General features: G+C 45.5%; 1 protein-coding gene across 9 annotated transcripts in view; it reads right to left on the reverse strand.

Annotated features, from left to right (window-relative positions):
- Nucleotides 1–26558, reverse strand: part of TNRC6B (trinucleotide repeat containing adaptor 6B) — a 1174734-nt gene that overhangs the window by 1065337 nt on the left and 82839 nt on the right. The gene's annotated exons all lie outside the window — the stretch shown is intronic.

The following is a 26558-nucleotide window of genomic DNA, read 5'->3' on the forward strand; positions in this document are numbered from 1 at the left end:
TGAGGGAGCCGTCCTTTTTTGGGATTAAGAAGTACAGCGAGTACACCCCTGTACCTTTTTGTTCCACAGGCACAAGCTCTAAGGCTCCTTTTTGCAGCATGCTTACGACCTCTTGCTGTAATAACTGTATATGCTCTGCGGACATAGGACGGTGTCTTGGGGGTATGTTGGGTGGAGTGGATGTTAACTCCAGACAATAACCGTACTGGATAAGCTGCCTCACCCACCTGTCTGTGGTGATGGTTTTCCAGACTGGCAGGAACTGTTGTATTCTCCCCCCCGACCTGTGTTATATGGTCGGGGCAGTGACAAGACGTCACTGTTTGTTGGTGGCGGTGGATCGGGAGTTGTTGTTTCCACGACCCCTGCCCTTGGTGCTGTTCCCACGATAGCCACCCCTATTGTTCTTGGTGTAGGTGGTTTGCGTGCCTCCTTTACTATATTGTGTCTGCTGGGACACCTGGCCTCTGGAAGCTCCTCTATTGCTGGAGCGACAAAAAGAACCACCCCTGAACTGCTGGGACTGTAGAGCCCCCATAGACTTCGCAGTCTCTGTGTCCTTTTTTATTTTTTCCAAGGTGGTGTCCACTTCTGGGCCAAATAAGTAATCAGGGTTAACTGGCTGGTTGAGTATGGTGCTTTGTATCTCAGGCTTGAAGCCGGAGATTCTCAGCCAGGCGTGTCTACGTAAAAGAACACTTGTATTAATCGCCCTGGCTGCAGTGTCTGCTGCGTCTAGTGCACACTTAATAGATGCGTTTGAAATAAGTTTCCCTTCCTGAACTAGCATTTCTGCCGCCTCCTTGTACTCATCTGGCAAGTGTTGTAACAGGGTTCCAAGCGTATCATAATGAGCCCTGTCGTATCTGGCTAAGAGTGCCTGTGTGTTGGAGATTCGCCAGATATTGACCGCTTGAGCTGCCACCCTTTTCCCTGAGGCTTCTAGCACTTTTGATTCCTTGTCAGGGGGCGGAGCATCACCCGTGGTTTGCGAGTTCGTTCTTTTACGAGCATTGGAAACAACTAGCGAGTCCAATGGCAACTGTCCCTTGATATAGGTAGGGTCCCCAGGTGCTGGTTTGTATTTCTTTTCAATCCTGGGGTTTACCACTCTGGCCCTTGTGGTCTCCTTAAAGATGTCCCCAGCGTGTTTCATGACACCTTTTAGCATGGGTAGCGTTTTGACAGTTTTTTCTGAGGCTGAGAAGGTGTCAAATAAAAAGTCCACTTCAATAGGGTCAGCAAGGAGTTGGACATCATGATTTTTTGATGCCCTCTCAATAAGTGCGTTGAACGCAGCCGTGTCTTCTGTAGGTGATGGTTTAACAGCATAGACATTGCTATCAGGGGCACTTTGTGGTTCCCCTGGGTCAACAGCGTCTGTCCACTGGTCAGTGTTGTCTTCTGGATCAGAGTCAACAGGATAACTGTATTCCTCATTGTAAGCATCCCCTACATCGACATCTGAATGTGTGGGTGAAGAAGGAGCAAAGTCATGGCCATATGTTTGCAGAGGTTCAGAAAGAAGAGGTAATGTTGCTGAATCTCTTTTTTTCTTTAATGGAATTTTATAAGACTCCATTGGCTATTCTGGGACGATCTTTCGCTTGTGAATGGAAAGTCTCCCAATTTCGGCGTTGATGAATTGCCTCGGTTGGTCTTCCTGGAGAGGCTGTCAATGCTTCGTGGCCTCTTCAGTAGTTGTAGGCTTCTGCCCCATGGACACCTTCTTGGCCGCTTCAATGGCCGTGTGTGGGGCGAACGCCTTAGGTGTCACTGGCGGCGGCAGTATAAACCTTATCGGTGCCGACGCTTTCAGAGTTTTACCAACTGTCTTTGGGGGCGGAGCGGGCTTCGGTCCGACAGCTATAGCCTTTTCCTTAATGCGCTGCAGCGAGTCCGACACTTGCTTGGATAAAGAGGCGGATGGTTGTGTCGACTCGACGGGAGCTTTAGAGCCACTGTGTGTTTTGTGCTCAAGGTCCTTGCTGACTTTTGCTTTGTCGAGTCGACGCTTAGGATCGGTAGCGTCCTGCGCTTCGAGTCCTTTATTTGTGTTTACGGTCTTCGGCGCCGACTTCTTTGGGTCGACGTCCTTGACCTGTTTCTTCGGTGCCCGGGATTTCGGCTCGACAACCTTTAGCGACCTCTCTGGGTCGATAGCACCTTTTTGTTTCGTCGGAGCCGACTGTCCGGAAGCCTTCGAACCGACCAAAGTAACTGTTACTTTTGGTTTCGGTTTAGTATCTGGTGCTTTTGGTTTTGTGGCCACCGATGTTTTTGGTTTCGATTTTAATCGGTCAACCGATGGCTCCTTAGTAATGTCTGTAGCCGGGCCTTGAAGCGAGGCTGTAGAACTATGCGTTTGATCTTGGGTAAGGCCTTGTGGCGATCCCTCGACCTGAGCCTTATTGAGTGTGTTAGTGTCGGCCCCCATACCAGCGGGCGGGCCTTGTTCCTCGCTGGAGCCATCTTCTCCGGCCCCAAAGGCCTCATCGTCGTCTCCTACGTCGAAGACGTCGTCATTTTCAACCATCTCCTCATTTTCCGCGTCATAACTGGAGTCAACCTCCGACGCAGGATCCGACTGGATCTCATGAGCTTCCTGCTCGACCCCTTCATCGTCCTCAGCATCGAAGATGTTTACCGGGTCAGGCGCTGTGTGCTGGGCTTCCTTCCGCGCTGCGCGTCAAAGGCGAAGTGTTTTCTTGGACCGGAACCGAGAATCGTGATCCGGAGACAGGCACTTGTTGCACACCGGGTGGACGTAGATGTGAGGATACTTGGAGTTACAAACGGGACATCTCTTGAATGGGCTCCGTTCCATTTTTGTTAGTCGATAAGGCCTTTGGCGTCGACCGGGCCTTTGGAGTTGAATAGCCACGCGGCTTGTTCACGACGTCCGGCTGGAAATCGAGCTGGAACGAGTACTCGGCACCGATCGCAAAGACAATACCGACGATACCTTTAGGCCTTTTGGCCCAATATAAAGTTTTCTATCGATTCCGAACTTGAGTTAACAAATATACATCCGAACCCAATGGCGGAAAAAAACAATCTGAGGATGGAGAGGATGCCCATGCGCACTGTAGTCCAGGGGAGGAGCCACCTATCTCGTGATACTTCGAAGACTCTTCCAGGACAACAATGTGCAATCATCCGGACCCAACACTAGGCGACGATCTATGCACAGACATGAATTCAGCAACCCACATGCCTCGAACATAAGGACTCCACAGGTCCAACGCTACCATCCAGTTTCCAGGGTTGAGAGCAGACAAGACTAGGGCCAGGGTGAATCTTGAATTTGTCATTCTGCAGGAAGTCACTGAGAGGGAGAAGGTGTAGAGTAGGACAAAGGACTCCATCCTTCTTCAGCACCAGGAAGTAGCAGGACTAACAACCAAAGCTTACTTCTAGTAATAGCATCCTCTCTATGGCTCCAACAGCCAGAAGGGTCTGTACTTCCTGCTGCAAGAGGGACAGACAGATGATCCTCTATCAGCCCTTCTGAGGATGGTGAAGGATGCAGCAGGGTGACAAGAAATAGTAGGCCGCAACACCGCTGAATAAGCTGTAGGACCTGCTTTTCCAAATATATTGCCTCCCAACCTGACAGGAAATGACTGACTAGGATTCCAACAGGGTGGCTGTGTATTCAAAGGGCATACTAAAGTGGTTTCTAGGCTGCAGTAGCAGCAGAAAACTGTCCTGCGTATGCTGTCTATGTGGTCTATGGGCACCACAGTCTCCGCCACAAAAAGGTTGAGGGTTTGTCTGACAGGCTGAACTTGCTGGCAATATTGGAATCCTCTACCATAGCCACGGAAGAGGCAAAACTATTGATGTGGCAGAGCGGACAGGTCTGAGAGCACACCATGCCCCTACTCTGCCTAATTAAACTACACTGGGTAAGTCCAGTAACCCTCAGTCAGGGTCTACAACATATACATTGGCAAATTGATTTGGTTCGGTAACACAGTCGCTTGGCAAATTTATACTTTGCTTAAAGCACTCGTAGGCCAAATCTGCCTTCTTACCAAAAAGGCTAAAGCCATCGAAAGGCCCATCTACTAAAGTTGACTGGATACTTCCCGGAAAGCCCATGACCTCATTCAGATGTCTCTAGAGAGCCACACTAGTACCAATTGTCCTATCCCAGCAATCTGTGGTGTCCAAGCTACAGTGGATGGTAAGTTTTTCTCCATTCTGACCATACTGCATACACTGTGTAAGGAAAGGGCACCAGATGTCAGGGACATCAGGAAAGACCTATATGACGTAGCCTCAAAACGCATGGGTATAACACACTAGAATGTAGCTTCATTTATAGAGCATAGTACTAAGCTGCCTGAGGAAAACATACATTTGCCAAAGGTTTCAATATGCTTTGATTCCCCCGTCCAATGGCGTGCTACAGAATGTGTTGAGTTGTCCTTACTGGTGGAGTCCTGAACAACTAGGTTCTCAGGTGTGGGGTGCAGCGTTAAGAAGTCCGGGTCGCCCAGGACTGGTTGATGGCACCTTGCTATCTGCCTGGTCACCTGAGGTCCAGAATAGGGTTTTGCCCAAGCCTCAAGTAGTAGGTCTGAGAGGAATTCATTGAACAGAAGCAGGGGCTCAGTATTAGTTTGTCCAGGCTTAAGCATCTCAGTGTGGACATTAGTCTTCACATCCATAGTGTCTAACTGGAGGACAAGAACCTTGGCCACCCTTTGCATGACCTTGGCAAAGAAGGCACTCTCTTATGTAGCAAGGTCCAGAAACAAAGAATGCCCAGTGTCTGGCACGGTATCCAGGCCATTGGCAACCTGAAGGTCATCATACCAATTGTCCTCATAGCATGGTTGGGCAAATTCATCTCCAGCATCATATGCGCTGTTGTCTGAATCGGTTTAAAATAAAATATGGAGGGTTTGGGCCCTTCTTTGGAGGTAGGAGAAAAGACTGATGGGCTACCCAAAAGATGTGGCCCTGGAGGAGCAGGGCACAGCTTCGATTGAAGTGGTGCAGACTCGGTCGGAAAGCACAATAGGTTGGCTTTATCGTCCAGCTTCAGCATCAGTGTTAATGCTTCATTGGGAGGTGACATTTTCCCCTACACATTGAATTTGTGAGATAAAAGTCTTGTGACTTGTCAAAGAGAAGCTCCGGATCTGCACCTCGTAGCACGTAAAGAATGGAACTGACGTCAGCATGCGCGACTGATGCCTATATGTGATATAGAACGTCCCTTTCAAAGCAGAACAATATAGACAAGGAGCAGAAAGACACTACCTACTGGCGCGCAGGAGTGCTGCTTGATAAGTTCCCGGATGCAGTCCGATGCCTGGGGAATATTTAAAAGATGAGGAATCTGCAGTTAGAAGTATCTATCAGAAGTCAAATTCAAAACCCAATCAGTGAGGATCGCATGCATCATCCTGTAACAAACTGTAGATTATTCATTCAAAACATCACACTCATCCTTACTAGTCGACACTAATGCACATACCCAACCTAACAGCACAGCTTACCAACACCACCACATACAAATATACACAAATCCACACAAACGGCTGAAAGGGCCAACAAAAAACCCTTACGCCCAAATGAGTCCCTAGATCAGAGGTCAAGCTGGGAGGTGGGCCCCCCTAGAGGTCCTTAACTGATTCCAGGGGGGCACCAGGCTGTGGGCAGTGCTTTGTTTTAAGCTGGAAACAAAGGATCAGCAGTCAGCAACTCTGTAATGGGTAATTTCAAAAAGGTTTAACATAACTCTAATGTTTAAATAGGTCTAGACATACTTAAACATTGCAAACTGAATAAAATAATTAGGGGAAATTGTGAGGGGGGTCCAAAGATCTTTTTTTTATACTGGGGTGGGAGCGCAGCATTAAAGTTTGAAGATCACTGCCGTAGAGGCACCAGGGGTCTAACTCTGTGCTAAGTAGATCACCCTGCCATCCAAATCAAAGACCAAACGGCCACCTCCTCAAGAAGGGCATCAGGCGATGCAATCCTCTTGGTTCCTGTCCACAGACATCTGAACAGCCCGTCTCACTGACCAACCAACTCAGAGTAAATGAGATGTGCAACATCAAGGAATACAAGCATAAGATATTCAAGGTGACTGTGAGAAAGGAAGGGGGGTCTTGTGCTACCATGCCTGGCAACTAGCTTCTCGACATCAGGTTACTGTACCTACACCACTCGCAACCTCATGTCTGTGTAATGCTGACAGGCAATGGTTGGGGTGGAAAGATGAGACTGCACCCGCGGCCCACCCTCCCAATAGGAGCACCCTCCACTGGGATAGTCTTGCTAGGCTCTTCTGTGACATTGCTAGTTCTGCCATCAAAATTACTTTATTGTGTATGCCTTTGTACCAAATGCTAACCCTTGTGGAAATGGAAACCTAAAGCTCTGTAAACACAACAAAACAAGTGCCTCATCTAGAACAACAAATACATTGGACCTCTGGTCCACTTCATCCAGTATAGACTGTCTACTCTATACTTAATATAACTACTATATACATTTTCTCTTTTGGTGTACTCCAGACAATTTCTTACTTTCTTTCTTTGCTAGGCGTGTTAGGCATGGAGCCACCAAGTAGAGCCAAGACTCTGGGCAGACTATTGCTAAAAATAAGCAACAACAAAAGCCCAGGAATTCAACTGGACAGTGTCTACATAGCGGAGGTGGTGGCCATTTGCAACTGCTATACAAAAGGAGTTTTAATTTATTATTGGCACACATTACACAAAACAAAGTACAGTAAACATAAGAATGCCATGCCAGTGAAAAGTGTGTAGCTCAATAACATGCATTATTTTGAACAAGTGTAACAAAGGACGTTCCCAGACTTTTTTTTTTACTACAGAGCAAATTTCAAATTCCAGGTTGTTACTGAAGTAGAGCTTAACCGACTACAAAAAGCTGCTTGCACAGACTCAGCTCAGCTGTCTACATAGCATTATCCCTCGACTCAGTTCATCTGAACAGTGAAACATTACTCAATCCCAAATTTGAAAAATTGGCCCCAATTAATTACATTTTCTCATTTGTTTGCCATTATTAATTTTTGATGGATAGGCACTCATGTTCATGGGGACCTTGCTTAATCAATACATGGTTCTAACATCTGTGCATATCTCCTACAAGTGACACAAATCATTCCCACTTCTAAGTGACTGACTTCTACTGACATACAAGCCCCCACCGCTAGGATCCATTCAGAATTTCTGTCTTGGAATAATGGTTTGTAGTATTCCGTGACAAGCATTCAAGAGCATAAATAAGGTGCAGAACAATCATATACAAGACAAAAATGGTTGCACTCGTTTACCCAGACTTGTAAAGACCTTCCCTGAGGAAGATTGATATTATACAACTCTGGGGAAACATCCATTTCATAGAGAACGCTAATCAGAGTTTGAAAAAGGGGGCACAATTGCAAAGATGAGGATACTGTAACAAAGATGGCACTTGCTTTCAAGACAAAGTGGCAATGAAACTGGATCACAGCTGCACAAAGACTTGCCTAATGGCAGTCTCCAGAGGACGACTGCCAACATAAGCATGTAGGGCGAACAAAGCAAACACAAGGAGATGATGGACGCAGCGCTGAAACTTTTCAAACATTCACCCCCAGTCACAGATCTGGGTTGAATCCATCATTGTTCTGCAGCTCACTTTGCCACCCCAGTTCAGGCGCAGCTATAAGAAAATCAGTCTTGACCCTGTGCCTCATGGGAATAGTCCAGCTCTAACTGCCAAGCCATGTCTTCCCTGGCCCAGAAACCAGCATCCTGGGACCGGCTTCGGGCTAACAGCCCTCATCAGCAAGGCTAGCTTGGATCCAGTGGAAAAGTGAGCAAGGGACCCACGTCTGGGCATACCCTGCCAACTTAGGGTGAACAAAGGTGTCTGACAAAGGGCTAAGCCTGTGTCTATATCTTGACTATAGAACCAACAGTGAAGACATACTTTGAGCAGCAGCAATTTTTTTGTTCTCAGTCAATTAACACTGACATTTTACTACTTTCCAGATACAATTAGATAGAACACACTTAAGAGGGTACATTAAAACAACTTCTGAAACAAAGTAGATATTCACATAATGGGACTCTTCATCCAACCTTTTAATTTTGTAAGTATCGTTGTTTCGAATCGAATGAAGCAAGTTCTAGGTAGCACATGTACACATGTTGTGATTTGTCTACTCCACTAACTGATGAAATTTCTATATAAGTGCTTCACATGGTACAAACTCTTAATTTAAGAGGTCTTAATTCTACTGCTTGAAGTAATTAAACGTTTTTCCTTTGCTACCAATGGAACTGGCCCCTTTAAATAAACAAGCCTTGGCAATGCAAAGTGCTTCTTCAGTCACCGATTAATTTATTCATTCAGTAAGTCATCATACATGCACTTTGTCACTCATCCTTGTACTCGTACATAAATCAACTTGCTGACTTATTCCAGCTTTCACCTAATTAGCTATCCGAAATACAAAAAGAGGCAAACTCAACAAGCATATGGAAGATAAAAGAATAAAAGCAGAAAACAGGTCACCAACTAAACTTGGCAGCAAATGCAAATTAAACACAGTAGCGGAAGCTATCTTGCAATCATACTGTACATAGTGGATTGTTATTTTAAAGATTCAATATAGCTGTCGCATTTAGGAGTATCTGACATTTTAGTTACCTTTGGCAATGCCTAATCTGGTAGAGACATGATCTAGCCACAGATTCTTTACCTTTGAGTTTGCCAGACGTCAGACTGAATAAGAAAGATTTTTCTTCAGGCAATACCCCAGCGTGCTGATAGGTGGGAATCAGCTGGCTCTGCATGATGATGTTGGCATAGATCGCACAGGAAGTGACTTCCGCATCACCTATATAGGCACTACCACGGCACACTGATATCAGTTACTTTTCACGACTTTCCATACCAGAAACATGGCAGCATAAAGAGTACAGACATTGGTGTTTTAAAAACTAGGGCCCTGAAAGGGAACAACCTTGACGGAGGAGGGACTGCAGACAATTTTCAGATTAAGCAGTCCTGCAGGACCAAACGGTCTAAGTGGGCGCCCCTGCAGACCAATCTGTCCAATGCTTGGTAAACGTGTGCGGGGATGCCCATGTGGCTGCCTGGCAGATTTCTAGGAATGGGACTCCACGTGCTAATGCAGCGGCATCAGCTTTAGCTCTGGTGGAATGAGTTATTTTCAGGAGGCTGCTTCTTTGCCAAAGCGTAGCAGATTTTGATGCGGAAAGGGACCCATTGTGAGATGGTCCTTTTCTGCACCGTCCGACCTTTCTTCGCACCTACAGACTCCACAAAGAGTTGGTCGTCCACCTGGAACTTTTTCGTGCAGTCAAGGTAAAACGGGAACGCTTTTTTTTGGGTCCAGACAGTGGAGTTGCTTCTCTTCCTTAAAGGGATGTGAAGGTGCGTAGAAAGTGGGCAAGATGACAGATTGTCCCACATGGACGGGTGTTACCACTTTCGACAGGAAAAATGCGCTAGTGCGAATCACTAATTTGTCAGGGAATATAGTCAGAAAGGGAGCTTTGGACGATAGAGCCTGCAGCTCGCTCCCCCTCCAGGCAGGTGTAAGTGCCACTAAAAAGGCTGCTTTTACTGTGAGCGGCCAGAGGGGCTATTATTCAGAGTCTCGAAAGGAGCATACATAAGGAAGGTGAGAACCAAATTAAGGTCACACTGAGGCATAATAAAGGGGGAAAGGTGGAAACATATGCACAAGGCCTTTAAGGAATCTATATACAATTGGTGATATAAATAATAGATGGCTGGTCTGATAGCCTCGGGAAGGCGGACAAGGCAAACAAATACCCTTTGAGGGTATACCCAGACCAAAGCCCTGCTGGGTAAGGGTCAAAATACACAGTAGGAAATCATAAAGGGAAGCAGAAAGAGGGTCTTTGGGCTTTTCTGTACAATATATCACAAATTTCTGCCACCAACAGGCACATACTGTCTTAGTGGAGGGACGCCTGGCTGCCAGAATAACATTACAAACTTCAGAAGGAAGGTTGAAAGCCATCAACTGCTGCCGCTAAAGCTCCACACCAGAATGCTTAGAGTTGACAGGTTCGGGTGGAGGGACCTCCTTTGCGGCTGCGACAGAAGATCCTCCTGAAGGAGCAGCCCGATTAGAGGTTCGATGCTTATTTGCAGAAACTCAGGATGCCAGACTCTCCATGCCCAGTCCGGGACCACAAGGATGACTTGGGCCCGACAGTTCCTGATCTTTTTGAGAACTCGGGGCAGCAGCTGTATGGGTAGAAAGGCTTTAAGGAGGTCTGAGCTCCACTTGAGACGAAAAGCGCCTCAGAGCGAGAGCCACCTTGAAAACTCCAGCGTTCAAAACTGGTGACATTGTGTGTTCTCTGCAGGGGTGAACACATCTAAACAAAGGCTCTGCCCACTGCTGAAAGATACCTTGCTCCACCCTTCAGATGGAGACGCCACTCATGATCAGCTAGGCTTCGATGAGGGAGGGGGGAGGAGGCGTGGGGGGGGCTGGCACCCATGATCTACGCAGATGAGCTGCGACCACCGCAATACTTTGGTTATCACCGGAGGTGCACTGGTCAGACCAAAAGGGAGCACCGTGAAAGTATAGTTTACCCGTCTGTGTAATTTTACAGCTTGCAGAATTTTCTGGATTCACATGCTGTGCATTATTCCGCCATCAAGGGGCTGGGTCCGGTATTGTAGTAATTCTTTCCTTTTTTATTTTTTTTGTTGTTGGTGGGCGTCGACATACCACCACCATTTGGTTGGCGTCGACGGGCTTCTTCGAAAAGTTCCCAACTTTGGTTGCCATCTTCGGATTATTCTTCTCCTCCTATTCTCATCTTTCCTGGCAAAGGGTGTGCTAGCTAGTGAATCCAGAAAATTCTTCAAGCTGCAAAACTACACCGACAGGTAAGAAACTATTCGTTTTGCAGCGGGAATCTTTTCTGGATAGACTGTGTAGCAGTTTGCTAGTCTTGTGGTGGCTGGGAGGAAGATTAGCTTTGATTTGTGAATGGATGTTGTAAGACCTTTTGTCCTACTTGTGCTTCTTTATTCATTTGAATGTCCACACACTAACATCTTGTGAAAGTGTGCACTGAAGACCATGTTGGAGCCATGCAGGTGTCTTGAACTGGAGTATTAGCTAGAAAAGTGATAGTTGCTCCTTTCTTTCTTGTGGAGTGTTCCCGAGGGGCACCCTGTAAGGCCTGTCCTACTTGCCTGTGGCATAACTGTATGACTTGCGCTATCCATTTTGCAATGGTGTTTTTGGTCAATGGTCTTCTCAGAAAACTGTTAGGAAACGATATAAAGAACTGTTTTGTTTTCCTGTATTCCTTGCTTCTTTCAATGTAGTACATGACCGCCCTCCTCGCGTCAAGTGTGTGCAAAACTCTTTCTGCTTTGGTCTTTGGGTTTTGAAAGAAACTTGGTATTTGTATACTCTGATTTATGTGGAATCTTGATACCACTTTTGGTACGAATTGAGGATCTGTCCTCTGGACAATCCTATTATTATGTATTTGGACGTAAGCTTCCTGTAGTGTTAGCGCCTATAGTTCACTAACTCCACGTAAGGATCTTATTCCCACTAAAAAGGCAGTCTTTAGTGTTAGCCTTTGTAGCGTTGCTTTGTGCAGTGGTTCGAATGGTGCTTTCATCATTTGTGCTAGAACTACGTACAGGCTCCATGTGGGTGTTAGCACCATTTTTGGAGGTGCAATTCTATCTGCTCGTTCTAGGAAACTTTTGACCACATGTGAAGTGAACAAACTTTTCCTAGTTTCACCTCTGGTATACACTACAATTGCTGCTAAGAGCACTTTCAATGATGTGTAGCATAATTTACTTTCTTGTAAATGTGTCAAGTACTTTAGCACCTTTCCGCCCCTTTAATTTTCCTTGAAAGACATTTCTTAAGGCACTATTGTATATATATCTCTTCCACTTCACTGTATAACATTTCCTTATTGTTGGTTTCCTAGCTTCTCTTAGAACAGCCATTGTGCTTTATACTAGTTTGAGATGCGCAAATTCTAAGTCCTCAGGAGCCATGCAGCTAGGCCTAAGCTTTCTGGTTTAAGTATTTTTCCGTTTTGTATTGTTAGCAAATCTTTCTTTTTTGGCAATTTGTGCATTGTCCCTTGAGACGTCTCCATTATTTCTGAGAACCAAGTTTGTCTGGCCCACTGTGGTGCGATGAGAGTCATTGTCCTTTTGTTGATCTTGCATTTGCTGATCACTTTGTTCAGTAATGGTATTGGGGAAAAGCGTAAGCAAATATCCCTGACCAGTCTATCCATTGCCATTCCCCAGGGATTGATTGCAAGATCGCCTGGATGCGAAGTTTTGGCATTTTGCATTGTGGGGTGTTGCAAATAGGTCTCTTTGTGGGGTCCCCAATTTCCTGAAAATCTTCTGGAGCTCTGCTTGATTTAGTTCCCACTCGAGGGATGATGTTGTTTGTCTGCTCAGTCTGTCTGCTTTTACATGGTTCTTTCCTGGTAGGTGTATCGCTATCATGTCTATTCCCCTTAGAATTGCCCATCTCCAAATCTCTTGAGCTAGTGTTGAGTGGTACAGACTGAGTTCCTCCTTGCTTGTTTATGTAAAACGTTCTGGTTGTGTTGTCTATTTGTATCAATACTTTTTTCCCGTAGAGCTCTTTCTGAAAGGCTTTTATGGCTAATACGCTTTTCAGATCCATGTTATTTGATGCGTTTCACTGCATCCTGCTGTGCATCCTGCTGTGTCTACAATCCCCTCACCTTGAGATTGTTCATGTGTGCTCCCCATCTCATTAGGGAAGCATCTGTTGTCATTGTCACTGTCTGAGTTGGTGGTGTGAAAAGTCTTCCCTGTGCTATGTTTTTGCTCCACCATGCCATCTCCTGATGAAATGTCTGTGTGACAACCAGTAGATCCTCCCAACTCCAAGTTGCCAGTGACCATTGTGTCTGAAGCCATTCTTGAAATGGTCTCATGCATAGTCGAATGTTGGGAATTTAATGCATGCATGAGGCCATCATTCCTAGTAATTTTCCCACTGTTCTCACGGTCAGATGTTGCCTCTTCTGAACTAGATGAGTCTCCTTCAATAAGGCTGATCTCCTCTTTACGCTTGGGAATGATCTCCCTAATACTGTATTTATTTCTGCGCCTAAGAACACCTTTATGAGTTCTGGCTCTGGTGATGGTTTTTTCCAATGTATGGAGAAACCCAGTTGAACTAGTGTCTATTACCGGTTGTATATGCGGTTTGCATAGACTGTAAGAGTTTGCTCATCTTGAACCTTTGTGTCTTTATAAATTTGTTTAGAAACCCTAGGTCTAATATTGGGTGTCATGTTCCGTCTACCTTTGGAATAAGGAAGTATGTAGAATATACTTTGTTGTTCTTTTCCTTGTGGGGTACGTGCTCTATTGCACGTTACCTTGAAGTTACTGTACCTCTTTGAAAAGCGGACATCATTCTGCTTCTGAATGTATCTTTTGTTTTGGTCTCCTGTTTGGAGGTTGTTTTGTTAACTCTCTGCAGTATCCTTACTGTATTAGGTTTAAAATCCATGTGTCTGACAGTATGTCCTTCCATCTTTGTAGGAAATTGTAGTATCCTCAGGTTGTAAATAGGTTCATTTACTCCTCTGCATCTAGCTGCTCAGCCAGTGTGAGTGTTCTGGCTAGAATGTTAGTGTGAGTGGAATGTTTGGGTGCATGAGTGTTGTCAGTTGAGGATGGGCTGAGCAGCTAGGAGGCTGCTCCTGGTGGGGCTTATTATATCTACATCTAAAGAACTTAATAAACTACTTATGCTTATACCTGGCCACGTCTACAGCGTCTACTTATGACACCTGAACATGTGGGACCAGCCCACTACAGAAATATTTCAGTATGCCTCCTACTGGTGTAGCATGCTGGAGGAACGGTAAACTGACAGGTTTTTGTATAGGCTGTTTTTCTGTGTGTAAACCCATTGCTGTTCTTCGTGAGTGTACCTTCTTTGCAATGCAGTCACTTAGTAGTGGTCTGTTGTCCGCCTCTTTGTGACTGTCTTCTGCCACGGGGACGCCCTCGAAAGTTTTGCTTTCCTTGTAGATATTGCCAGTTCTGCTGATGTCCCTGGCTTGCTCCTTGGTATGTTTGCTGGAAAGCTTGACGTGAGGTAGCAGGTTGGTGTGTATCTCTACCTGCTGGTCTCCTAGAGGGGGTGCCTCTACGCATGCCTCTGAATTGTACAGCGCCCATGGACCTAGCTGTCTCGTTGTCCTTCTTTAATTGTTGATTGAGTTTGTTGTCATCAACCACACTTCTAAACAGTTGTTTGCCATTGAACGGCGAGTTAATGATATTACATTACACTTCAGCCTTGAAGCCAGATATTCTTAGCCATGCATGCCTCCTTTCTGGGATACCAATCATTTGTCTGCTTGATGTTTCTGCAGCATCTAGGGCGGATTTCAAGCATGTATTAGCGATGTTTTTACCGTCTTCCACTAAATGGCTAGCTCTTCTTTGGAATCGCTCAGGTAAGTTTTTTAACAATTCTCCTACCTCCTCCCAATGTTGCTAAACGTGGCTGTTTAGCAATGTGTTAGAATTAGCTAGGCGCCATAGCTTTGCTGCAGCTCTTTCTACTTTCCTCCCTACAAGGTCCATCCTCTTGCTTTCCTTGTCTGGAGGTGGACCCCCTGTTGGTACATTTGCTCTTTTTGTTGCTGTGTAAGTAATAATAGTGTCAGCCGGTACAGACCCTCTGATGTACATAGGGTCTTTAGAGGAATGCTTATATTTCTTTTCTGCTCTTGGTGTGATAGCCTTGCATGTTGCAGGCTCTTTGAATGCCTCTTTTCCCTGTTCCAATACACTCGGCAGCATTGGAAAGAATTGATTACTTGATTGTGTTGGCATCGAAGTCTCTAATAAAAAACAGGATCGTGGTTTTTCTTCCTCTAGCTGCACTCTATACGTTTCAGCAGCTTTCTTAATCACCTGATTATTCATACAATGTCATCTGGGGGTGATGGCCTCGAATGATATGTTTCCACAGCCTCCTCAGGTGATACAGCGTGGAGTTCTTGCCATTGGAGGTCTTGATTCTCCGTAATCGCCGATTCGGCATACGGCTGTTTATCATCTTCGATGTCTTCTCCGCAGAAGAATGATTCTTCCTCTTCTTCTTCAATCAGCTCAGGTGTTGTCGGCAGCATTAGTTCCTCAACAATCTTTTCGCCTTCTGTACTTGTTTTTGTTCAGCGGTATCTCAAATTGTTTCAAGCTTTCGTAGAAGTCCTTTTTACGTTGTAAAACATTAGCCATTCCGGCTCGAAGTCTCTTCCTTTTCTTCTCCATCTCAGCCGCGTGCGTTTCAGCAGAGACTTTCGGCTTTTGCTTTGAGCTAGTTGACGCCGATCTGGTCGTCGACGCTTGCTTGAAACTCTCTTTTTTCGATGCTGAGGCATCCTTTTCCAGACTGTCTTTCAAAGACTTTGTCTTTTCGAGGGTCTCTGCCGAAATGGAGTCCTTATCCAAGGATCCTATGGTGTGTTTTATCTTGGATGCAGCTGGGGTCACCGAGTGCTTCAACGCCAAGGCTCCCTTTGAAAGTCTAGAGTCTGATTTTCGAGACTATTCTAGTTTTTTCGAGGACGACGACTCTTACCTCCTTTGAAGTCTTCTTCTCAACTTCCACAATCAAAACATCTGTCCTCATCGCCTTCTGGCCCTTCGGCGACATTATCTTCCTCCTCACTCAAGAGGCCCAGGTCTCGTAGCGATGGCCTTGCATGTTGTAGCTGGCTCGTCGCTGCCTTTCTCTCACCCTCAAAGTCTTCAGGATGAAGACGGCGCACGTGTTATAGTCCTCGCTTTGATGATCCAGTGGTAGGCAAAGATTGCAGACCGGATGCTGATCCTTCTGAGTGTACTTGTGGTGACAGTTCTTGCAAAACTTGAAGTGTCTTGTACATTACAGCGCACAGGGAGCCCCCTACATGCGCATTCTCCAGTCATCGTCGAAGATTTGGTTTTTCGCCTTACACCGATCTCCGGTCGTTTTGGATTAAAAACTTGATGGTCGAAATGTTCTACCGGTGTTTTGCTCAAGTGTTTCCTTATTGTCGTCGATTCTTCTCCTCAATCTTGGGATCTCCTTCTGTATCGATGCAGACCCAATGGCGGGAAAAAAGAATCTGAAGATGGCGACGCCACAGGAGGACACCAAATGATGGTATGTCAACACCCACCAACAACAACAAAAAGTAAAGAAATATTACAATGCCGGACCCAACCACTAGATGGTAGAATAATGCACAGCATGTGAATCCAGAAAAGATTCACGCTGCAAAACTGAAGGCGCTTGTGACCCACCGGGAATCACAGGTAGCGCCTGTGGGCAGGCAGGCGGGGAGTGTTAAATATGCGTCTTGCACGTCCATCGTTACCATTCAGTCTCCAAGGTCCATGGAAGACAAGACCTGAGCATTCTGAATTTTTACTTTTTGAGGACGAAGTTGAGGGCCTAGAGGACCAGGATAGGATGAAGGCCCTTGTCCCATTTCGGGACCAGAAAATAGCGGGAATAGCAACCACAGCCTACTTCTGGGGCAGGAACCCTCCCTATGGGTCCCTTAGCCCACAGAGCCATGACTTCCTCCTGGAGCACAAGCAGATGAGCCTCCTTCAGCTGGTGTGATGATGGAGGCATGAAGGGAGGATTAGTCTCGAAGGGGATGGAGTAGCCCCTTCGGATTAAATAGCGAACCCACCTGTCCGAAGTAATGTTTTGCTGAGCAGGGTTTGGACCATGTTCCCAGAAGGACGGCCGTGAGGGCTTCATTAAAAGGGATCAAGGGTTCGGAGTAACCACAGGGGGAGCATGCCAGTATTTGGAGAGGTATCTAGTCTGATAGCATCACCCATCTCCTCATACCAGTCCATATCCTCATACGGCTGGTTTTCTAAATGGTCCAGCGACCCCTCCCTTTCTTCTCCTAATCCTAAACCTCCAGAATAGGACCCAGACCTGTTGGTCCTGTTGGCACCGGAATCGGCATTGGTCGACCCAGTACCGGCTAGTCAGGGATGAGAATTTGGCTGGCGTCACCAGCAGCATCGGGACCAGAATCAGGGAAGGTCCCAATGGCACAACCGACCGCAGTACGGATCCATGGCCGAATCCAGTGGGGGACATCAGCAATGGGGCCGGAGCAGCCAGGGTGGACCCCAATGGAGCCATGCTGACCCCAAGGGGCCCAAAGGCGCACCACAGGGGTCAGGCAGCTCAACAATGAGGTGCATGGCCTCATAAAATTCTTTAAATTGAGCAGGGGTCACGCCGGCTACCGGGAAAAGCGGGGAGGTGCATAGCCGACCCAGACGCAGATTACGGAGAACTAGGCCTTGAACACTGAAGAACCCCTTTCGAGATGGCCAATGGACAGCAAAAGTCGATTTATGCTTCGACTTCTTGTGCCTCTTACCTGAACGTCCCGAAGATTGTGAGTGGGACGAAGAGGACTTGGCACTCAAGGAGCGGGCCCAATGCCATCCTCTCAACCAGGACCGAGACCACTGATGAGAGCAGCACGGCGTTGCCTGCCGGCTGCAAGCGAATTTAGGGACAGCCACCTCAAAGCCTTCCGAACCAGTGCCTGGCAGTCGGGTTACGACCTTCCAGACACCACAGGCAAGCTAAATGCTTGTCCGCCAATGACATGGCACAGTGATAGGCGCCGTACGGTGTGAAACCTGAAGTCTTCCTAGACATTATCTTCCTACACAGAGTAGGAAAAAAGGGGTCGACAAAAAGCTGAAAAAATCCTGTCTAAAAGTAACAGAGGATAGCTCTCTTCACAGATCAGCGCTTGACTGGCATGGAAAGACATGATCTGACATCACGGCGACGAGGTGGCGCCTATATGGGTGACGTGGAAGTCACATTTGATGCGGACAAAGACGTCACGTGGAACCGACTGACGCCTCCTCGATCAAAAAAACGACACGCTTCTGACTTCGACTATCTGTAGTCTTTAATCCCTTAACCAGACATACTTGTGAGTGAATTCAGATTATTAGGGAGCAATACGTTGTTTGTTTGGTGCTCACTGCCCTTGTGACCCCCCCTATGTAATTAAAGCTAATTTGCAAGCTCTCTGCAGATTTTAATCTGAGCAAATATTCATGTGTTTATAAGCGCATGCAAAAATGGAATTCATAAAAGCGTGCTAGGAGCATGGTTGCTAAGCATGCTTCTATAAACTCTTGTGGATTCCTGACAATGTGCACCATATACCTATGGGTGCATTTTTGGGACTTTAAGAATCTGGCCTTTAATTTATATTCAAACTACCCGTAATGGTTTTACACTGGTTTCCATTAGATATCTTTTTTAAATATTGCATGTATTGTACTAAATGATGTCTTACGGATATGGTATTTAAAGTTGCACAGGAGTTTAGCAAATATATTTTTTAATTGCATACAAGTTCCAGAAATGGAACAGTAGCTTAATCAGAGGAAGCCTTGAGTGAAGCAAGCATAGGTAGCCTGAAGGAGGAGCTAGGTCTTACCAATCCTTGGCGTAGGTGAAACCCTAACTTGAAGCAATACACCTTTTTTCTGCTTGTTTTTCAAACAGCCTCAAGGTTAGAATATTTTCTTATAACCGAGTCTCTCTCTAGCATGGAGGCAGGATATGTCCCCAACTACTTCTCAGACCATACAGCTGCTTATTTGACAGTTCAGATGCTCTTTAGGAAAAACTCAAGGCGGGTAAGGTCTTTTAATAAAGCTTAGTAATCAAAGTAAATCTTTCTGGAAGAGATGGGACTAAAATCTTGGAAAATGAAAGCTCTGCATCGTTAGAAACTATTTGGGAGGCTTACAAATCAACAAAGAGGGGGAAATCATAGCCTAGGAAAGCGCCTGAAAAAAGAAAGAAAACTAGGAGCTGATAAATCTTTCTATAGCACTTCAAAGTGAAGAAGGTACGCTGCAGAATGTGCAAGATGAACGAAGATACCGAGCCAGAGAGTTAGCGGAGAAGAAATTGCAAACTTTCTTGGTGGAGTTCCCAAACCAATGACCAAGAGTTATATGAGGGAGAAGCTAGTGGTAGATTGTTCTCTACAAAACCCACTGCGGTTCCAGGCGGTAATGTACCTATGTATCACAAATTTTCAATTAGAGTAAAATAAAAATGAAATCGAGCACAACAGAAGTTTCAAAACAATTTAAATTCCAATTAGATAATGATCGTCTCCACATATTACACTAAAACACAGTGAAATTACATCGTTATCAAATTTAGGATGAAACATGGACTGTGATAGGTTCAATCTTGGGTGGACTACTTCACTGAATCTAAGACCCTCTGTCATTATTTTTGTTTACACTGTATATGGTCTTTATGTGCTTGTTTAGTGTAATATGTACACACAAATTGTTTGTATGTTGTACTGTCAAAAAAATCCTTATCTACAACAGTGGGTACAAGTGAAAGCTCCTACTGTGGTTTGAGGAGGGGGCAGCAGTGGGGCAGGGTGCGGGCATCCAGCTACCTAAGCAGTGCTGCAGAGTACCGCTGGGAGGTGATTAGACCAGGATTCTGAACGCTGAGTACGTTACGAGCCCAGAGGAGCTTTGGAAGGTGCACCCACTGCACGCGTCCGCTGCATGCCCATGTTGCAGCTATCATTAAGCAGGTCCGGGGGATGGGTGCTATGATATAATTTCCTGTGCTGGTGGGTGATGGAAATATAGTCCTCTTGCTTGGCTTCTTCTTTTAAAGACTGTTTTGGATGGAAAACCAGTAATGTTAATTCCTGTCCAGATGGATGAAGGGACATTCAGTGATGTCACTTCCTGTACAGGTGGATGATGGAAGATCCAGTGATGTCACTTCCTGCGCTGATGGGTGGTAGGAAATTAAGTCCTCTTGTTTGACGTCTTCTTTTAAAGACTGTTTAGCCGTCAAGTTGGTTCCTGTGGTGACCCCCTGGGGTTACACAAACTTTGTAAGCTGTTGTCACTGCTTTGCTTAAAAGTACTGTTGCAGCTGCTATTGCTGTAGGAGTGGTGGCTTTGCATCTGCTGCAGTAACTGTGGTTGAGCCTCTTCTTGCGAATGCTGCAGTTGTAGTAAATGGTTTTGGTTCTTGCCATTTTTCTATTGTTGTGACAGAAATAAGCAATGCTGTGGTGACAGCTGTGAATACAACAGGGGGTGGGGGGGTCACTGCTCTGTTCAGGTCCATGTACGCTGTGGGGCCTGCTGCTGTTACAGATGTGGTTACTACAGTCATGCCTGTTGTGGTTGTAGCAGTGGCAGCTGTTGTTTCTGTGGTGGTACCTGTTTTAGGAATGGTTGTGGTTCTCTTATTGGTAACTGTTCTTGCTACACAAGCCCTGCTTTAGTTACAACTGGTCACAACAGTCCCCCTTACCTTGCTGGCACCTGTAGCTGGTGTTGTTGTCCATACCATGGTGACAGTTGCAAGCCATGACTACTGTTATTACTACGGTTGCTACTGTGATGAAACTATTGTCACTGCGGTTGTCCTTGCAACGGTGGCAGCAACAGACTTTGATGTGTGTATAGTTGTGGTTGCTTTGGTTGTCCCTTTTATGGGGGCAGCTGTGGTTACTACCGTGGTCATTGCTTCAATGGAAGTGGTGGCCACTGCTGTGATCCGTGCTGTGCTAACAACTGTTGTTGCAGCCTTTGTTGCCATCATGGTGTTGACTATGGTTGTAAATTTTGCAGCTACTGTCGGGCTCTTGTTGCTGATGGTGGCTCTGCAGTGGTAGCATCTATTGTCAGTGCTACTGATGTTGGCTTAATTTGAGCTGTTTACACAAATGTGGAGAGGCAATGTGTATAATACAAATTTTTGGCTTCAGATGCCATACATTAGAAAAAAATAGATGACAGGAGTGACGAATCTCCAGACAGATGACGTAGTTTTCAAATGCTTTTTATTGTGATTCATAAAATCCACAGCCTACGCGTTTCGCCCAACACAGGCTTCTTCAGGGCTTATCTTTATATCTTGTTGTTGAGGAGTAATTTCTCCAATAGTGGAGTCTTCGCTGACTTCCTACTCCTGCAAGAGTGCGTGTCCCCTGGACCACAGGATCACCAATTTGTTTATATTAGTAGGTATTTTTGGGAAAGATTTCCCTCCTGTGTCAAAGATGTCCTTACTTCTTCGATTGAATGACAGAGTGTGACAATAGCCGTGACGCTAAAACTGTGCCGATTTAGGCATAGAGGGTCATCTCCTGTATCGGAGTCTTCCTTCTCGAGTTCTCGTTCCAGAAAGGAGTGTACTTTGAGCTGTAGTTGATGCTTTTATTCCTGTGGTAGAAGCTGGGGTCATAGCTGTGGTTTTAACTGTGGTAGAAGCCATGTTCCCTGCTAACCTCATTGCTTTTGTTGCTGCTGCGAGGGGGGCAGGGGTTAAAAGGCTGACCCAAAGCTTCTCTGTATAAAGTAATTTTGTTAATCACAATCTCTAGCACACAGCTAAATCCATCCCTAAACAGACAGAAAAAGGGCTTTCTTACCCATGCAACCTCATGCAGTTTTGGCCAATCAAATGGGTAGTTCTCATGAAGAGGCAAATAAACATTTCAAAGGCCTTTCCTGAAAAGTACTAAAAAGACCGTGTGTGCCTACCAGATGGCACACACGGTCGGGTTGTAAAAGACCTAGTGTGTGGTGTTACCAAGAACTTGCAGTGGGTTTACATACTGCCCATTGTGGATCACCGTTTAGATCTGCCAATCATTTGCTTGCTTCTTATTCAATGCTTGCCTTCCCCTCTTCTTGCGTTTGTCCCTCCCCTGAAACATACCCTCTTTACCATCCTTTTGACTGGCTGACTTTTCCACTGCTCACTTTTAGGTATTCAATTTTATTTTATTATTTAACTTAAGCACTCAATGAGACTGTATGTGCTTTCCCTCGTATGCTTCTCCCCAGTGTTGCTGCTCTCCATCGTGCTTCTCTTGTCTGCTCATACACACAACTGTGCACAGAGACCAAGGACATTAGTGAATTGTGGTATACCAGAAACTCACCTCAGTACCTAGAAACCCCAACCAGATAGCAATCAGTGTCTCATTAGCTCTTCGTCCTATAGCAAAGTAACCAATGATTAGACAACCTAGAACATGCGACTTAGGACCCTCTCAGGAATGGTGGGGAGTGAGAACACTCTTTTGTTATACTCTCATACCAGTCCACAACAGGAGTAAACAAGCATTGGCATAGCCAATAGGTCTCGCTTGTGGGACCTTATAAGTATTTAGTTACAAGGATATTGTGCTGCAAAACAAAATACTTATAAGGTCCCACAAGCGAGACCTATTGGCTATGCCAATGCTTGTTTTAAATTGGGTAAGCACAGTGATTGCAACAGTCCTAGTGTTCAAAGGGAAGATGTTTACGCATGGAAACATGAAGGCAGGAAAGTTAGAGAAAGAGGGGTGAGGGGTGGCGAGGTCTGGCAGGGAACAGATGGCCTGGCCGTGAAGCAGGGGGCGGGGCAGCGCTGGGGAAGCCTGTGGGACGGTGATTGATGCCTTTGATGTGGGGAGGGAGGAGAGCCTTTTGCGAGCAGATGTCTGGGAGGTGTGGGAGGAGTGCCTGATGCGCGTTCACGTGGTTCACGTGAACTGCATGAAAACGCCATGAAAACGCCAGCAAAAAGCTGGTGGTTTCATGATGTTTTCGCTACTTGAATTCTCGCTCCGCTCGATGCGCATGCGCGCATCGATAGGTCGCGAGACCTAAAAAGAGACACAGTAAGGTTAAAATATTTATTTTAACGACGTGCTCTCAAGCGCAGTATTTTAGTCAACATAAGCAAACATATGAATAAAAATAATATGGTCAGCATGGTTACAACTCCATAAAATACAAAAGGAGGAATCATATTACAATGATAGTGCAAACTTGCTAGTATCTCTGCATCCCTGGAATCTTCCAAGTGTGTGAAATTATGGCAAATGTGCTATGATAAAGGCGCCAGAATCCTACTCAGCTTGCAGCTGCCAAAATGTTTTATCTAGAATGTATTACACGGACACGCCGATAAAAAAAAAGGCTCACATGTTATGATAACCTTGACGGCTCAGCACTCACTGTACAGACTGGGGGCACGATGTATGTCTAGAGACGTCGAAAACCAAACCCTTTCCCATGTATAGACCTTCGTGAAAGCTAGCTTTGCAAAAACAGCTAAGCAGTGTTGTGTGCAAAAAGCAGCAAAAGGCAAAATGGTGTTTAAACTTCTAATAAGCCATGCTAACTTAACATGCAAGCAAAAAGAGGCCGATAAACCATACTACACCCTCTCTTGTTCAGGGAACACACAGCAATCTGGGCAAACTTCATAGAACACAGAGTTTAAGTTCGAATGAGACAGAACCAAGTTCAGAAATTCTGCCGAACTTGAAAATAGGGAATGACAATTTAACTAACCAAGTCAGTGAAAACAATCACACGTGGCCATGGTGCGGATAAAAGACCTCAAACATGTAAGGAAAAAATCAAGACATTAAAAGGAAAAATATTCACGAGTTCAGTACGTGCCTATGAAGCAGAAAAAAAATCCGTACTTCAGTCCAACAACGTGTAAGCACCATATGTTGCAACTGCCTCCAATAGGAAGTCGTTGTTATCATCCATGAACATTTCAGACATCCAATTAAGTAAAGGGAAAGAACATACATGTTCCTCGATTGCCGGAGCCTCTAGCATCATCAGAGGACAACTCAGGCTTATTTCAAGATAACTGCGATCCAGAAAGTCATTGGCCGCAGTTCAAATGTTCCAATTGCCTAGAACCCCATGTGTCGCTGCGCATGCCATAATCCCGGTACTAGAACAATCTATTTCATGGGCAACTAAGGGACTCATTAGTAGATTAAAATCCAGGTCAGAAGACACCCTGTTGCAGAGACACAAATCCAGGGCCCATTCAAATCCACAATTCAGGTAATGGTAAACAGGCTGCACGCAAGTGAACAATGAGAACCGGAAAGATAAACCATAAACACTTAGAGTCGCCAGAGGCAGCGATCCATATTATTCTAGCATCTGGTTATGAAGGTAGAGCAGCCGGGACAGATCGTCGTGGAGCACAGACTGTGCATCCATTTTGTATTAAACAAAACAACAGCAGTATGCCAGCGCCTAAAGCCAAGAGCAACGGGAAACCCCAAAGACACTAGAAAGAAAAAAAAAATCGAATGAAAAAAATGCAGGGATCACACCGAATATAGTCTGAAATGATGTCACAAGGCCAGAGCATACTACTTTAAAAAAATGTGCCAGGCCAGTAGTCGACGAGGCATTAAAGATAGTGTGAATCAAAGCACCAAAATGCAGGGGCAGGTCTGTGTTCAATAAGGCATTTACCTCAGTACAAGTATTTGCAACGTGAAGGACGAATGTCTCACGCGCAGATGTAAGGGGACAAAAGAGCTCTTATTCGGCTCATCTTGTTGAACTCTGCTTTCAAGGTCGGAATCAAGGGCCAGATGGAAACATCAAGCCTGCCATGTTGAGGAGGGAACAGCACATTCTTGCAGCAAGTTACACACTAGGAAACCGTAACGATATAAGCTATGCCCGCATGCATCCCACAACACTCTTCATTATTTAATAACAAATAGCTACCGTTAGCAAGCAATGTGAATGTCGGTGTAATGGCCGGCACTGGAGTACCTTTCAGAACACAAGCTAAGTTTGGTGCAAGCACATTACAAGAGCCGTGCAATTGAAGATTTCTGCATGTTAATGAATGCTCTGGTGTCGTGGTGCAATTTTCGCCATTTAAAAAAACTTCTTTTCCATCCCTCAAACACCTATATGTGAAAGGGAGATTCCAGACTTCATGAAGATAAGCTTCACCCAGGGATTCAAACCTGCCTATGGCATAATGTTTCATGCAGGACTCAAATTTGAAAAGGGAAAAAGGTAAAGGTAAAGTTATTAACCTGTGGATGAGCCAAACTGCCGAATTGGTTTCTGCTACTGAAAAAGGTAAAGGTTCTAACTTTTCAATATGCAACAATGAAAACGTGGCATCCTTCATTGACATAAATTGCTGTTTAACAGTCAAATTGAAAGGCAGTAATAATAAACTCGCGTTCATGTAATCCCATGGAACTCAGCCGTTTTTCAATGTTTTCAAAGTCCAGGCAAACTGCATAACAGAAAGCAATTGGTTTTGCCCATGATACAGTACAGCAAATCTTCTTGCACAATATCAACCACAGATGACAATATTATCTAGAGTGTAAATTCGGGAAGAAAGGATGTTAATGCTATTATCCACAACGGCAAGCACTTTTTCTAAATTGGCCTGATCAATAGCTCTAAGCCTAGAAGCAGCTTCAATTTGTGACAGTTTCCAAACTTCATTGTAAGCAGCATATATCCATCTTTTCGATCTGCCTGCTGCAGGACCTTTTACAAAATCATTTAAAATTGACAGTGTCAGTGAGTTTGGACAAATGTAGCTAAGGATGAATGTCTGAGCCAACTCTGGCACAATTTGCCTACAGAATAGGTGGGGACTGAATGTTGAGTCTGAAAACGGGGATCAACTCCAACCTCTGTATAGCCAGGGGTCATACCCAGAAAACGGTGCTGGCAGGAATCTGCACTTTTTTGCCATAGCAACCAGCATTCGGGATTAATGATGGAAACATTAAAAGAGGAATTTCTAAACAGTGCGTGTGTGTCACTCAGGGAAGTACTGGTATAATTATTCCACTGGGGAAATTCACCCAAATCAGAAAAAGAAGGAGCATTCAATTTTTTAGAAGTAGCCAATCCAAAGCAGGTGGTTTGTGAAATAGTGTCATTCAGAAACAACATATGGTTTGGGATGAGACATGCACGATGCAAAGCCTCAGTGCCTTGCCCCTTGCCAACTTTTAGAACCCCAAACAGATTTAAGATCAATAGTATCTCTTCACAGTTCATAGCCCCCAACAGCCAACTGGTCAATAAAGGACTTCGAATACAATCATTTTGTGTGGCTAACCTTGGAAAAGGCCTTTTCAGTCAACTTAAAATAAAATGCATGAGGGTTTGAGTGATCAAGATCAGTAGAATAGGAATACATTTTAAAAAACGTTTTTGAGCTGTCTTCCACTGGTGCGGGACAGTGCTCCCACTGTGTGTAATTAACCATATTTCTGGGGGCGCTAGGTGGCGCGCGTACGGTATGGCCGCACCTCGGCACATTTATCCTGCAATTATCCTTGGTCCCGAGGCAGCAGTGGCGAGAAAATGACACCGGAGGGTGTATAACGGTGTGCAGCACTTGTGGGGCAGAAATCGTGAGCTGCGGTGCAGCGGTTCTTGGCTGCAGGACGCGACCGCGAGACGAGCGGAGTGACCTTGGTTGTGCCCCGGAGCGCTCCCTGGGGCTGAGCACCTACGCGAGTGCCGCGGCGGACACGAGGTTTGCAGGCCGCGCGGCGGAGAAGATGGCAGATCGG

Source organism: Lissotriton helveticus, chromosome 1_1, assembly GCF_964261635.1.
Source record: "Lissotriton helveticus chromosome 1_1, aLisHel1.1, whole genome shotgun sequence".
In the NCBI taxonomy this organism is placed as follows: domain Eukaryota; kingdom Metazoa; phylum Chordata; class Amphibia; order Caudata; family Salamandridae; genus Lissotriton; species Lissotriton helveticus.